The sequence below is a fragment of the Nycticebus coucang genome, chromosome 21 (assembly GCF_027406575.1).
Source record: "Nycticebus coucang isolate mNycCou1 chromosome 21, mNycCou1.pri, whole genome shotgun sequence".
In the NCBI taxonomy this organism is placed as follows: Eukaryota; Metazoa; Chordata; class Mammalia; order Primates; family Lorisidae; genus Nycticebus; species Nycticebus coucang.
In genome coordinates, this window is record NC_069800.1 from 2,792,700 (window position 1) to 2,807,637 (window position 14,938).

The window sequence follows — 14,938 nt, forward strand, 5'->3', positions numbered from 1 at the left end:
AGGGCCCTGGATGAGCCAAGTCCCCATCCCAAGGCTGGACCAGGTAAGAGTCCGATAGGGTCAGGGCCCCATCCACTCTGAGTGGGAGCTGAGGCCAAGAGCCAGCCACCTGCCATGGGCCAGCACTGATTCACCTGGCACACACTTGGAACAGTGCCAAGCGCTGGGGACACAGTAATGACCAAGATGGGGTTGGGGAGTGCACAGGGAGCTCCTGGTCTCAGGCAGACGTGTTCCACACCACTGCAACACCGGATGCTGAGCTCCTTCTGAGGGGGGAGCACAGAAGGGACTGCAGCCGAGACTCAGAGGGAACATCTGGGGATCTACATGTGAGCGAATCCTGGAAGAACAAGACTAATGGGCAGGCAGGAATTACTCAGGTCTAGAGAAAAAGGCTAAGGAAGCCCTTCAAGGCAAAAGGAAGGTAAGGAGGAAAGCTGCAAAAGAGAGATTGACCAGTAGTGCAGACGGGGTGGTGGTAAAATATTGGCTTAGAAGGGACAGCCAGAGATCGAGGCTACAGGGAGGGAAGGGGATGCAGAAGAGAAATATACAGAGCCTCAAAACTAGGATTAGAAGTTTGCATTCTGCACTAAGATGAGGTGGTGGTAGCTGGTTTTTATAAATTGAGGTGAATTTCACAGGGGGGGCATACAATTTAACGTATATGTATTACATACGTTTAGTACATTCACAATGTGGTGGGCAACCAGCACCTCTATCTAGTTCCCAAACATTTTCATCAGCCCAAAAGAAACCTCCACACCTATTAAGAAGTCTTTCTCCATTCCCCTCTCCCTCCAGCCCCAGCAAGCACCAATCTGTGACCCGTCTATAAGGATTTGCCTATTCTGGATATTTTATATCAATGGAAAGAATTCTACTATGTTGTATGTGACCCTTAGGTCTGGCTTCTTCCACTGAGCATCTTTGGGGGGTTCACATGTATCAGTCCTTTGCTCCTTTTCACGGCAGCATAATGTTCCATTACATGGGTGGACCACATTTTGCTTCTCCATTCATCTGTTGAATAAAGGGATCAGATTTATGTTCTGGGAGGATTGACTTGGCCGCAGAGAGGAGGAGGGCTTGGGGCCAGGTGAGGATGGAGTCAGGAAGCCAGCAGGGAGCTGTCCAGGAGTCCAGGTGAAAGATGGCAGTGATCTGAACAAAGCTGCAGACGATCACCAAGGAGAAAGGGGGAATTGTAGAAGGAGACTCGGAAGCTGGGGTCCTGCCAAGAACCCATACTCTGTCCCTGTGGAAAGCTGAGCAGGCAGGTTGTGGCCTTGGGAAGCTCTCTTGTCCTGCAGAATCCTCCCTAAGGGGATCCCAGTCAGAACAAACTTGCCTGCCTGTCACCACCTCTGCATCTCCCCTTGGTCCGGAAGTCAAACCGACATCCTGATTTTTCAGCGCCTCCCTGGATTGTACATGGCTGACATCTCAATTCAGACCTCAGCAGAAAACCCGATCTGCCCTGTGGCCAATCTCCCTGTGGTCAGTCAGTTCTCCACATTTTCGTCTGAGCTTCTAAGAATGGTCCAATGCTGGGATGCTGAATACGTTCAGCAAATACGTGGATGAGCAAAGAAAGATGCAGGGGCATCTGTGCATAGGGGAAGGGGAACTAAACTGCCAGTATCCGTGTGTGCATGTCATTGGAACCAGTCTGTCCAAAAGGCAGATTCGGAAGGATGCAGCAGAGAGTCACTTCACTCATTCTCCCAATGCCCCTTCAGGTGTGTTCTCTGTCATTTTTCTTCTCAGGGTGAAAGCTGCATTTTCATGGGTCTTCTGCTCATAAGAAGTGCAGTCCAGTCTAATAATCACATAACTCTAAGCATTATTCATTTGAAACTTCACCTTTCCCTTGGGGCTCCCTTGGCTGGGAATTTTGCAGTGAAAAAGGACAAGGGGCTGCTTCTTTCTCACGGGAAAAGGACAGGGGAGCCTCAGTCAACTGCACTGTCATGTTACAGAATGTATAGAATGCTGGGGGGCGGGGGAAACTCTTTTGACAGAGCACTCAGTGAGGGTAAAGTCTCCCGAGCCTGACTACTCTTAATTTTCCCCTTTGATTAGTTTCTATCAGCAAAGTTCTTTTTTTCTTTTTAATTTCAAGTCAACATGAGGATACAAATTTTTAGGTGGCATTGTTCTCACTTCTAAGGCCAAGTTCAAGTCATAGTTGAGCCCTTCGTTTCTAAGGGGAACTATTGTTGGCTGCTCCCTGGAGGGAAAAATAAATTGTTCCCCGACCTCATCAGTCATGGGAAGCTCACTCTCAATACCCCATTTCCCCTCTTTGATCTGCCCCCAGGAAAGTAGGCAGGCCCAGCTGGATTTTACTCTTACTCTTCTCTTGGTGGAAATCAAATCCAGCCTCTCGTCCCTGTGCCTCAAGAGAAAAACACCTGCCCAGTCACCAGGAGTTCCCCTGAAGTGCTCCATGTTGGGGCTGAAGTGAAAATGATACACTTTCTCCCCTCCTCCCTATAGTATCCCACAGCGACAGCTCCCCTGCCCACGCACCCTACCTGCTGGCCTCTTCAAAGGCCCAGTGGATTCATTACCTTCTCTCATATGGTGCTGGAGGAAGGGTGCAAACTGGAAGAGCTACATCGACGGTAGAAGATCTTGCCATCGGTACCCTCTCCAAGGCCTGCAGCGCTGGCCACAGGTGCCCATGATGACTTCCTCCAGCAAGCCCGGGTCACCGGAAGCCTTTCTGCGGTACCACATGGGCAAGCCGAAGATTCAATATACCTGGGAACAGCCCTCAGCCAATAAGGGTAAGAAGTTGGAGGATAAGTACCCCAGCTCCCTCTCCCTCCGGCTGTGTCCTACGCTCTCTCTAAAGGTTCCTGCAGGACCACATCCCAGACGCACTCTGCATCAATTCCGTCTCTTCATCCTCCCGTTTCACTTCCCCACCAGGCACTGCCGGGGACAGTCTCCCAGACAGCCAAACACTCCAGGCTTTGCTTGGCTCTGCTTCTTCTAATCTCAACCCGCAGCCAAGGATCTCCCTTTAGAAAGTGGGAACATTCAGCACCTACTGTCCAGTTCTTAGCTTAGGGGACTGCTGGTGAATTCCAGGACCACAAAGGAAGCTGAGTTTAATAGTCTGTTGCACATTCTTTATGAAGTCAGGGTCTTTCGCCCTCAGCACTAGTGACATTTTGGACTAAGTATTTCTTTGGAATGGGGGCTGTCTTACACACGTGGGATGTTTCACAACATCCCTGGCTTCTACTCAGCAGTGATACCCACTTAGTTGGGAAAATCATGTCTCCAGTCATAGTAAATGTCTCATGGGGGACAAAACTGCCTCTTGCTGGAAACAAGACCTTAATTAGCATAAACAGAAATGCAAAGAGAGAAGAATGAAGATGGTGGTGATGATGTTAGGGTGAGCGTGACGATGACAAAGGCCATAATCATGATGACCATAATAAAACTGGAACATAACAACATAACATCCAGACATCCCAGACTTGTTCTGGTGCTAATGGTGAGTCTGGAATTTGATTCCAAACTCTGTGCATGCCTTCCCTCCTTCCCAAAGCTCAGGACATAGACTAGAAACATTAAGTTCAATTCACAGGCAGAAAAAAAATCAGAAAGACTGCATGCCTTCCGTGAAAGTGACAAAGAGGAGAATCAGACCTCCCTGATTTCCCAGCCAGCATGCTCTTTCCACTGCATTGCTCCTTGTCATTTTGCAGAGAACAAAGAGTTGTGGTACAGTTTTTAAACCAAAGCTATTTGCACCCTTGAAGATGCTGCTGCCACATTTTAATCATTGAAATGAACGATAGAATAAAGCCAAGTTGCACACGGTCTGGAACCCACTGCTGCCAGAAGATCAGCTGTGATGTCAGCTTTAAGGAATAAATATCTGCCCTCTACCATGTTTCTCACCAGCCTAATCCGAGACTTTCATGAGTGATTGATGTTCTCATGGTACTCAGAGCTTCAGCGGCTCTTCCCTCGCATAGATCAAGAGCTGACATCAACCCCAGTGTTTCTGCTGTCAAATAAACTCTCTGGCAGCCTCTTTTATACGATAGCATTTGTTGAGCACCTACTGTGTGCAAGAGAAGGCAGGTGGCAACTCAAGCATTTCAACATAGTCGAGATTTGGAGTCAACTCTCAAGTCAAGAGCAGACAGGCTCGGGAAACTTTGCCCTCGCTGAGTGCTCTGTCTAGATGAAAACTGGCAGGGGGCTTTATCTTGAAGCCATGTGTGCAAAGCAAGCAGACAGCAGTTATTAGGAGAGGCTGTTTGGGGGTAGCTGGGGAATGGGGGAAGCTGATGAAGATTGTGGGAGGAAGGCAGTTAAAATCTCCTCCAGCCACCCATTGGAGCAACTTAACATGAGGAACCATGAGAGGTATGAGAATGTATTGGAGTGAATAAAATGCAATCCCTGTGCCCCAGAAGCAAACCTTCAATAGCATCCTTTGCGTTTCTGTTGTTTTGTTCATACCACTTGAAACACCAACATGGGTAGCTGGCAGTCCTCCTCCCCTCTCCCAGACAAGCATGGCCTTGGATGAAGCTGTCAGTGGGGAGAGCTGCTGTCAACCTGCATCAGCTCCAGGAACTGTGCTCAGGGCCGTTTCCTGGAATGCCTCTCCGCTGGCAATGAATTGCTCAGTCATGCAGCTCTCACTTCAAACCAGTCTGTATCTCTCCATCTCCAGCAAGATGATGTCCTGAGCTTAGCTCTGTAAGCCATAGTCTGGTCCCTGTGGAGCTCGGCAGCTCCCATGTCTACCCCCAACCCTGCATGACTACCTGCCTCAAGGTCCCCCTACTCTTTCTTAAGGCTTCAGAGTAAGAAGCAATACCTCACCCAGGGAGGCGTCCATGATGTCCTCAACCTGAATTTGAAGCTCTTCTCTGCTCTTACCTTGATCATAATTCCTGCCACAATCCCTGGCTTATGATCTAGCTACATCACTATTCTGTGACTCTCTGCCAGGCAACACAATGCCTAGCATACAAGAGGTGCTCAGAACAAAATGTTAAGGAGGGAGGACAAAGAAGAGGAGACAGAAGTAGAGAGAAAGAAAGAGGGGGGAGAGAAGACAGAAAAGAAAAGAGCATGAGTTAATGCTCAAGACTAACGCAGCCAAAGCTGAACTATCTGGCATTCTTTCAATCAGATCAATTTCATCAGCACGCCTAGGATGGCCCGCATTGCTGTTGTATATTGAAGTGTTTTCCGGATTATTAACTGTCCATTGTGGCCCAATTATTTAGTGTCAAGGTACTTTCTTGTACTTAAGTCTTTGAAAATGTGTCATTCTTTAATGCTATGAACAGTGATAGCAGGTTTGGGCTTATTTCCTGAATAAAGTGCCTCTGTCCCACCCTCTGCCCCTCTTAAGTGAAAACTCAGTTGACTTTGAGGTATTTGCCACATGATAAGTGAAAAGATCATTTCACTTTACATGAAAAGGTGAGTTATAATTAGCAAGCTGTCAGCATGTTCCGCATCAAAGCAGAATGAAAGGCCCATGTCACAACCCAACACGTAGTTGTCGCCCAAGAAATGGTTGTTGATAATGGGGTTGTCAAAGGAGATTCTTCTTACAGTGTAGTATCTGACTTTGCAGTGGGTCCTGTGCAGGCAAGACCATGTCGTAAATGTATCTTCAAAAACCCAATTCATCCACAGACCTGTGTGTCACGTGTATAGGAAGGGTCACTCCTAGTAATGTGTTAAGCCTGGGACTTAACACATAGTTTGCCTTAAGAAATTATGTGTTGCCAGGCACGGCGGCTCACACCTATAACCCCAGGCTGAGACAGGTGTACCGCCCGACCTCAGGAGTTTGAGACCAGCCAGAGAAAGGGCGAGACATCGTCTCTAAAAATAGCCTAGTGTTTGGGGGAGACACTTGCAGTCCCAGCGACTTGGGAGGCTGAAGCAAGAGGATCACGCTAGTCCAAGAGTTGGAGGTTGCTGTGAGCTGTGATGCCACTGCATTGTACTGATGGTGACAAAGTGAGACTCTGTCTCAAAAAGAAAGAAAGAAAGAGAGAGAAATTATGTGTTGTCTGAAAAAAGTAATTGAAGGCTTATTGAATGTCCATACTTTGTTTTGTGTGACCCCTGTGCTTCTCCCTGCCCTTCAAGCTTGAACCTGAGCAACAGTGACATCTTAACCATCTATGACGGTGATGAGGTCATGCCCCACATCTTGGGGCAGTACCTTGGGAATAGTGGCCCCCAGAAGCTGTACTCCTCCACACCAGACCTAACCATCCAGTTCCACTCGGACCCTGCTGGCCTCGTCCTTGGAAAGGGCCAGGGATTTATCATGAACTACATTGGTAAGTGTCTCATCTGGTAAACTTTCTTTTTCCTGCTTGGATGCAGGTTAAGATGGTTCCCTCCAGATATGTCTGTGTGAAGGTTTTGTGCTAGGGTGGTCTTTTAAGGTTTCAGTGCAGTTAGTAAATGCAGTTTTATCTCCCTTTAGAAAGTGGGAACATTCAGCACCCACGGTCTGGTTCTTAGCTTAGGGGACTTCTGCTGAATTCCAGGACCACAAAGGAAGCTCAGTTTAATAGTATGTTGCACATTCTTTACGAAGTGCATTTTCGTAAGTCAGGGTCTCTCGCCCTCAGTACTAGTGACTAGTTAAGAGGACCAGGGTTTGAGCCCCAGCACTGTCACCAAGGGCTTTGTGACCTTGGGTCAGTCAGGGAATGTCTCTGCACCTTTTTTGTGCCATGTGTAAAATGGGAGTAGTAAGACCTACTCCATAAGGATGAAATCAGGATTTAGTAGATGAGGCCTCCTAACTTTAAGGTTCATTGTGTGTCCTTCGATGTGAGCTGAGATTTGTATCATCATCAACACACTCTCCTATCATGTGCAGCTTCCCAAAGCATTATCTTTACCTTCTTGCCTGAACAGAAGCTTGGTTCTCCTCTGAAGACTCTTCCTGAAGCCCCATCAAAAAATAACAGCTCCCATTTCATGTACTTTAGTGTCTACAGATGCGAGAAATACCTTTTTTGATCCTTAATATGGCTGCCAAGCCTTTCTCTCCTGCTCTTGTTAAAACAAAACAAAACCTGCTATTACATTGGAGCTAAGTTCACACACTGCGATACCCATTCCTGGGGGCTTCAGCCACTGTCATCCTTCCCTTCTCTCTCCCCGCCTATAACTCTCCTTCATTCATTAGTGGCCACACCACCCTAGTCCAAGCTGCCAACATCCCTGGCAGTCGGAAGACTGGACTTCACAAACTCACAGCCTCTGGTGCAGCCCTGTCATGTTACAGCAGAAGCAGCTCTGTACCAGCAAAAATGAGGGGCTCCTCATCAGGGGCAGAGCAGTGCCCACACCTGGGCTTCCTCAGTTCCAGCTGTAAATTATCTCCACCCCCAAGATTCTTGGCAGCAGCAGAGAAGCTGGGAGAAACAGGGCAAGGGATAGTCTCAGGAATTCAATAGGCAGGATTCAATCAGCAGTTCAGTGATGTGCTTACACTTCCCAGAAACTAGGCTGGCATCTCAACTTCCACGATGGAGCAGTGACAAGGAGGACTCATCCTACCAAGCCTTCCGCCACCACCGTCACCACCAAAGACCCTCTGGCTACAGCAAGACTCCATGTCTTTGCTTCTTTCTTCCCCTTAGCTTGAAGAATTGCCCATCTCTATCTAATATAATTGTCCTCTCTCTACCCCACCTTGGGTCTAAAATACACGCCACCCTCCCCCAGACCACTGGCTGTCTTGACAAGCCTCGTGCATGCTAAAATTCCTTCCTTGCATTTTTTTACTTCCAGCCGGAAAACATTTTTCATCCCCGCCTGTTACACGTCCATCTCTCAGAGAGGCTAACCCAAGTATTGATCTTCTTTTTTATGTTTCTCAGGGGCCTTTTTACCTTTGATTGTGCTGCTAAATATTTTTAGAATGTTATTGCTACTACTCTTTAGGTTCTCCATTCTTTACTGGGCATTGCCCTAGATGCCAGGGATGACTCCTGCTGGCTGCGCAGGCGAGGTACCCCCCCAGAGTTGGTTGCCTTTGGGAGGAGAGTTTCTGGTGCCCTGGCTTCAACCTCTCTCCGTGGATTTCCCCTCCCTCCCAGCTGAAAGCTGAGGTCATCATTTTGCTCATTTGTCTCCACTGGGGCCCAAGTCAGTCTTCCAAAACTGCATTTCAGCCCAATGACAAAAATCTGACTCCGTCCAACCAAAGCTGATCAAGGTTAACCATAAAGTCTGGCCATGTTATGCAACATCTTGAAGAGGAAATGTTCTCATTAATTGAACTTGAAACTTAGATTTGTGTGACAATCTATAGTTGGCAAACACTTCTACATGCATAATTTAATTTCATCTTTAAATGCGTTATCTCTGTTTTCCAGAGAATTTGGTTTATAAAAATCTTGTGGCACCTCCTATATCCTAGACTATGCACTAGGCACCAGAGTCAGGAATGACTAGAATCCCTGCCCTTGAGCCTGACCAATGAGACTAAGAAAGGCAGTCCCATTAATAGACAACTCCCGGATGCAACTCCCACTCAGTGGAGGAATCAAATGGTAGGATCAGGGGTTTCTGAGGTCAACTAGAGAATTCTGCGGCTTCTAGACTGATGTAGAGGCCTAGATCCAGCCCAGAAAGGTGGCCAAGACTGATCTGCTGTTCTTGCAGTCAGAGTCTTCCATGGGAAGACTATATGCCCTATGTGGTTCTGACCTCCTGGAATTCTCCTTTGCACAAAGAGAGGCAAAGACCCATTCTCCTCACTGCTTCCTGTTCTTTGCCTGGTGTCTGTGACCATGTGCATGGGAGGGAAGTGATTAAAAAACAGAGATGGATAAGCAATGCTTTTTGAAGAGGTATTAGTCACTTGCTTTTGTATTTATTCCTCTAATCCTAGGATAATAAATAAGTTTCAATAAAATAACAGGGGCTCCCCAGAGTACTATACTGAGAAAGACTGGGAGGTTTCAGTTGGAATCAAAGAAAGAGAAGGCTGTGATTGATTAGTGATGTCTGTTATGAGCATGAAACCGGTAGATGGTGGTGCATACTCAATGCATTCAGGCATTTACTTTTGCCAAACTTTGGACTTTGGTGCTAATCTTGACTAAGAGACTGAAATCTTGACATCAGATCTCTGTGTTCCTAGTGTCAAAACCTTAGTCAAACAAATCACTGAATCCATATAACTCATCTCAGTGTTCACACAACACTGCCATATCCCACTTTCACATTGGCCTTTGGGATAAAAGGATTCTTGATTCTACTCCACAGATGAGGACAATAAGGCTTAGAGCAGTTAATTGACATGGCTGGAGTCACATTGTATCCTTGAGAAAGAAAGAGGAGTAGAAGAGAAGTTCCCCGACTCCTCGGACAGTTTTCTCATTCTTAGCAAAGTTAACGAAGGCCCATGGGGACAGATAATTCCAGAGCCTCCACTTAGGGTGCTTTGTAAACATGCAAATTCCTGAAGCAGTGTCACAGGGGTGCAGTCTAGGAACTGAACAAAAGGAAGGTTAAGTGACTTAGCCAAGGCCACCCAGTTGGTGAACAGTGAGGACAAGAGTTAAGCCCAGGCTCTGCTACATGGTGCCAGCAACTGAGTAATTACAAATGCGCTGAGCGCCACAGAGGAGACAGGAGGCCCTGCGGGAGTGTGCGGCAACAGTGGCTCATGCTGAGAAGTCAGACAAGCAAACCTTTCTCAGTGTCATAGCATTTGGCACAAGGCAGACCACATCCCTAATGTCTGCTCCCATTTTCCCCCTTTCATTCATAGTTTGTGCATTTGCAGCTGTGTCCCAAATCCAGAGCTTGGCTGACTTTTTTCAAAGGCCTAAAAATAGAGGCTCCTATTCTCCCCCAAGCAATTCTGGAAGCCATTTCTCTGCCCCTTCTTCTTGCAGACACCCATGAGATCTCCTTTCCCCAAATAAAATCATGATGAAATCCCGGGAAAAGCCATTGCTTGCTTCTCAAAACGATTTTCCTGCAGACAATGCTGGTGCTTTGCTTTCCCCAGAAGCACATAAGAACTGCAAATTAATTATACAACATAATTAGCTCTCTCCTCCAAATCTGTGCAGTGGGCACTTGGAAGCAAGAATAATAATAGCGGGCTTTGGATTGCTACCTTAGTAACAAGAGTTTGTAAGAGGGAAACAATTATTCCCAAGAAAGACCCTGGGTAGCATTTTCTAGAGTATGGTAAATGTTCATTGATAATAAGCAATTTCATGTGAAGAATAGACCAACAATTTTTTGTGTTGTAATAGTCCATTATTTATCTTAATGTGTATTTCAAATGTATGTATTACTAACTCACCAAACTCATGGATTTACAGATACTCTTAGGATGGGGCTGAGTGCATTACCTACTGCTGTGTAATATATTAATGTAGTGCTGTGTGACATATTACATGCCAAATCAGCTATAAGCACTTCTTATCTCACAGTTTTTGTGAGTTAGGAATTTAGGAGCAGCATTAGCAGAATGGGTCTGTCCTGGGATCTGTCTTGTGTCAAGGTGTCAGGCAGGGCTGCAGTCATCTGATGGCTTGACAGGCTCTGAGTGCTCCACTTCCAAACGGTTTGCACATGTAGCTAGCAAATCAATGCCAATTGTTGACAGGCGGTCTCAGTTTCCCTCTACGTGGATCTCTCCAGAGGGCTGCTTGAGCTTCCTTACACCATGGCAGCTGCTTCCCCCAGAGTAAGAGATCCAAGAGAGAGCAAGCAGGGAGCCTCAAAGTGTGTGATGGCACAGGGTCACATGGGGGAACCTGTTCCCATGGGTTTGGTGAGTTAGCAGTATCTACAAATATGGTTGATAATAATTCCCTCATGATGGGTGCGGAAACTGTGTCACAGGGACAAGAAGTCACCGTTTCCTGGTTATGTTGCTAATGAGTGGCAAAGCAAGGATTCTGCCTGACTCTCAGTCCTAAACTGGGGTTTTTTACACCGAGAGACTGTTCCCTAAGTTCAGCGGCCCACTGAGAGGTAACTGTAAAACCTTGCTATGCAAGAGTCCTTGCCATTTAAGGAATTTCTGAAGTGTGTTACTTATTTCTGAAGCCTTTTCTTCTATTTTCTCTTCTTGCTTTTATTCATAAAGGGATTCCCCCCACCAAAAAAAGGCCACCTCCCCATCTAAGGTTGATGTTTTTGTTTTAAAGAGGTGTCAAGGAATGACTCCTGCTCAGATTTGCCGAAGATCCAGAATGGTTGGAAAACCACATCTCACATGGAGCTTGTGAGGGGAGCCAGAATCACCTACCAGTGTGACCCCAGCTACAACATCGTGGGGCGTGACACCCTCACCTGTCAGTGGGACCTCAGCTGGAGCAGTGACCCCCCATTCTGTGAGAAAAGTAAGAATAGTCTTGTTTCCTCTCGCTCAGTCACTAAGTGGCAAATCCCTCCCAGAAGTATCTTTCGTGTGAACATAGTGGCCTATCCCCTGCCCTTCCAATTCATTGGTTTTGTTCAAAAATGTCATTTTATAGCCCTCAGTGGGATCTCAGAGTCAAGTGCCTTCAGAAGTCTGGCAGATAATGTAAAGGAGTGAAACAAGGTGAGTGAGAGACAATAGGGAGTAGTGTGGACTGTGGAGAATGGGAGTATATGTAGCCTGGGTTAAAAACAAAAGAAGAAAAAGAAAAATTCAACTCAGATCTTAAAAGACCTGTAGGTGCTAAGTAAAATAAGCCTAAGTTGGCCCTGAGAGCCCCAGCTCTAAACATTTACAGAAAGTCTTTCCATCAGAGGGCATTCTCTTGCTCTCCTGATCCCTTCTGCCTGCTGACTGTTTCTGTTCTCCCCAAGAACATGACCCAGTCATATGGCAAGAACAGAGTTTAGTGTCTTGAAAAGGGATATAAAAAGGAAGTCTTTCTGGTTTTTACACTGATGCCTTACTGGCCGAGGGCCGAGTTAAATTTGAAAGTGGCCTCGTCCCCTGGCTTCCCATCTCCTATCAGGGGTGTCCAACCTGTGGCCTGCTGATTTTGTGAGGACCTTTTTTTTACCTGTAGTGCCAGATATCACAAGAAGTATGCATGGATCTCTCTATCTCTCTCTCTCTCTCTCTTTTTTTTTTTTTTGCTAATCGGCTTTCATTAGTGTTTGTGTATTTAATGTGTGGCCCAGGACAACTCTTCTTCTTCTAATATGCCACGGAGAAAAAAAAAAAAGTTTGGACACCCTCCTTATCACCTAAATGGATCTCTCATCCTCAACCCTCTGGTTGGGAATCCTTGGGGATACTGTGGTAGACCTACCTGCTCCATGTGACTTGAATCACCAGTTACACAGTAAAAGATATTGTTAGCAGAGAAAGAGGGTGTCAGGGAAGGGGTGGTAGTGGGGGGTTGCCTACAATTTCTATAATGAATATTTCAACATAAAAGAAAATTGCAATTGTGGGAAATGTGAATGAACCCACCAAAGTCCCACAAAACTGAATACATAAGGCTAAGTGTGGTGGCTCACATCTGTAATCCTAGCACTCTGAGAGGCCAAGGCAGGTAGATTGCCTGAGCTCAGGGGTTTGAGACCAGCCTGAGCAAGAGCGAGATGCCCTCTCTACAAATAGCTGGGTGTTGTGTCAGGCACCTGGAGTCCCAGCTACTTGGCAGGCTGAGGCAAGAGAATCACGTGAGCCCAAGAGTTTGAGGTTGCTGCGAGCTGTGACACCACAGCACTCTACCTAGGGTGACAAAGTTAGACTCTGTCTCAAAAAAAGAAAAAAAATAAATACATAAACAGTTCTAGGTATCCTACAACAGTATGCAGGGAGGGGTATTTGTGTGTGTGTGTGTGCGCACGCACATACGTCCTGTACATACATGTACATGTGTGTGCAGTGCATGTAAATTAACAGATAGACACATAGAAATAGCTGCAGAGGTTGTTGCCCCCAGAGAGAATTGTTACAAGCTTCCTGCAGCTGCTTTTGTTCCCAATTATAAATATGGACACCTTTTCATATCGCACGTTGTCCACTTTATTCCTCTTTAATTGGTTTATTGCTTTCCCTTTACCTGTATTGATTTTTTAATTAAAAAAGTAATAGATGCTTGTTTTACTATATTCAAGCACCGCTAAAGCAGCGGCCAGGCCACTCCTCAGGCGCTGGGATCATGTGGAATGGCTGTTCCGTTATATTGAACTCTCCTCCATTAAAGGAGTCATTGTAAAAGAATTTTCTTGTTTCTTTTTTTTGAGATTTTTTAAATTTTTCCTGCCTAAGGCTGGGATATACAATCTATTTTACATAGACCTTTGGGCCCTGATGCAAATTCTCCGGGGAAATTCCTAAAAGAGGAATGAAATTCAAGTCTCTTTCCTACTGGTCTAGCTTCCAGCCACCTTTAATTTTCTTCCAAAAGGGGAAAGAACTGAGTCAGAAAACTTCCTAGATGATCCTGTAATTCTGAGCACACCTCTGATGGTTGAGAACTCTGACACCCACGTTGGTCTGATTTCGTTTCCTGTAGTCATGTACTGCACCCTGGAGAGGTGGACCACTCTACCCGCTTAATTTCCAACCCTGTGCTTCTGGTGGGGACCACCATCCAGTACACTTGCAACCCCGGTTTTGTGCTAGAAGGGAGTTCTTTTCTGACCTGGTACAGCCGCCAAACAGGGACTCCTATCTGGACGTCGCGCTTGCCCCACTGTGTTTGTGAGTCCTGTTTATTGCCTTGGGCCTTCTGTATGTAGACTCAGATTCACTAACTCTTACTCTCAACCAAGAGCTGAGCTGCTAGGCATCCTACTCTGGGGCAGGGGGAGGGCTTTTATTATTTCTACTACCACACAGCAGTAGCTTAAGCTGAGGGGGCGCTTATACTACAATATTTACAGTCATTTTATCATGCACTGTGGATGGAGCTAAGTCCTCCACTAATTTCCCTTTTTCCTTCCCCCGAATAGCCCTGGGAGCACAGTATCATTGCCTTTGTTTTAAGAAGAGGATACTGAAGTCAGAGAGGTGAAATCATGGTCCCAGGGCACACAGCTAGTTAACAGCAGAGGCCTTTTTCAAAGCTCCCCAGGGATTCGAATGTACAACCAGGCTTCACAACTGCTACTCAAAGAAACCATAAGGTTATATGGGAAGAACAGAGCTGTAAACCATGTGCGGGGTTTAAAAACTGTCAGCTGCACAACTATTTTTAATGAGTGTGCTGTGAACAGGTCCAATTAGGGACACGGCCAGCACAGAGGCCAGAAGCCACACTGAGGTCTTTGGCAGGGATGGAGAACTAAGAATTTCACTTTAGGGAAAAAAAAAGATAGACTTTCAAGAAGCTTATTGTAAGTTCACCTACACCTGATATGAATAGCACTGAGTAAATTTATGGCTTTGGCGCCAACAGTGGCTATGTTTTGCAACTGTTCACAATTATCTAAAATGGGCTTCACACTTTTACAGATTAATATGAGGGTACATGCAATTAGGTTACATTGTTTGCATTTGTTAGGAAGAATCCCAGTTGTCCTTGAGCCCCTCCCATAAGAGGTGAGCCATTTACATTGCGCCCCTCAGGTGGGAACTTCCTGAAACCCCGCCCCCTCCCCACCTCTCTCTCCCCTCACTCTTCCCCTCTCCCCCTACCGCCCTTCTTGAATTTAACTGTATTTTTCTCTCGAATGGGCCTGTAGTTGTTGGTCTACTAGTGTTAACACAGTATGGAGTACATGAGACGCTTGCTTTTCCCTTCTTGAGATAGTTAGGAGAATGTTCTCTAAATCCATCAAAGTAAATACAAAACATGCAAAGTCTGCATCTTTTTTTTTTATTATTTATATTCTACATTTACTAAGTTTCACATGTACCCTTGTAAGACTGCATCTTTTTTTTAATGCTACCTTTTAGATGGGCAAAAGCTAC

General features: G+C 46.1%; 1 pseudogene; it reads left to right on the plus strand.

Moving 5' to 3' along the window:
• LOC128574181 (seizure 6-like protein) overlaps window positions 1–14,938 on the plus strand; it is a 77,512-nt pseudogene that overhangs the window by 37,750 nt on the left and 24,824 nt on the right.